We start from the raw sequence: 1,421 nt of genomic DNA on the forward strand, positions 1-1,421 counted from the left end.
TTTCTCTCTCATTGGGACAAAGCAAGTGTTCTACTGTAGGAAGGTGAAATCTGGCAGCTATTTATAATCTTGTGGAGAAATTGGGTGCCCTCTAGGATATATAAACATATCCAGCACGCACATTCACAGCGTATCGGTCACATTCCGGTAGATCTGAATGTATCCTCGCTGACTGGACTACACAGGAGCGCAGCCAGTGGCAAAACCAAAGATTATTTGTGGAGCCACTGAGTAGGTCAGCTAGCATGAAAGCCCTTTAAAATGTCCTGTCTAGACCTGAAAAATGAACGTGTATGTGTCAGTGAGTGTGAATGTGCATGCATGTGTGTGTGTGACCTATAAATCATTGTAAGTTTATTGAATTTAGCCGGTGTTATGAGACAAAGTTTCAACAGCCTAAATAAAGTGGAACACATACAGTACCTTGATAAAAAAGGGTACGGTTCAGACTTCTGCCTGAATCAGTAAATAAAACATAGTGTTTAATGTTACTCTGTTCTTTAATGCTTCAAAACACAGAGGCTTTTAGGCCATCAGATTACGCGCTCACATTACGCTAATGCGCACACATTTTGCTGCTTCTGTCAGGAACACAGAGACACATTCTAACACACACACACACACACACACACACACACACACACACACACACACACACACACACACACACACACACACACACACACCATCATAAACAAAATTCAGAATGATTCCTATAACACAGCAGATAACAGGAAGCGGACCTGAAGAAGAACACGCTCATAACTTATCATTTCTCGGCCATCACGCATCATTTCCTGAAGGGAATTTTACGATGGAAAGAGATAGAAAACAAGGAGGATAGCGGACGACAGAGTGGGAGTCGGAAGTCTTTCATGAGCGTGTGTGCGTCCATGTGTTTGTGTTGAGATTGTGTTAATATTTACCCTCAAAATGCTACATCACTACTTTTTCCATAGGTCAGATCCTATAACAGAAGGGAGATGAACGTCCCAGCTGGGTCTGTCACCGTGACAACTTTTAAACCCCCCCTTCCTCCCCTCACGAGCGAACTTTCTCACCCCAGAAACCCCCCCCACCACCACACACACACACCCCACGCCCCCCCACCCCTTTTTAAAGACGTCAGAGAACATGTAAGAGTGGAAATGACTCTGGGAAAATAGAAAGGGAAAGGGAGGGGAAAAAAGAATGACAAACTGTGGGGGGATCATTAAGCAATAATGTGATGTCTGAAAAGTTTCTTTTCTCACACATAAACACGTGCACATGCATGCACGCACGCACAGACACACACAAACACAACTGCTATGTATGTAAACTATCCAGTCACACTAGGTCAAAAGCGGAAAGAGAAGGAGTAAAAAGAGAAAGAAGCCTGTGTTGTGGTATAAGCAATCTACATCCCACCGCACTCATAA

The sequence above is a fragment of the Tachysurus fulvidraco genome, chromosome 3, assembly GCF_022655615.1.
Source record: "Tachysurus fulvidraco isolate hzauxx_2018 chromosome 3, HZAU_PFXX_2.0, whole genome shotgun sequence".
Lineage (NCBI taxonomy): Eukaryota > Metazoa > Chordata > Actinopteri > Siluriformes > Bagridae > Tachysurus > Tachysurus fulvidraco.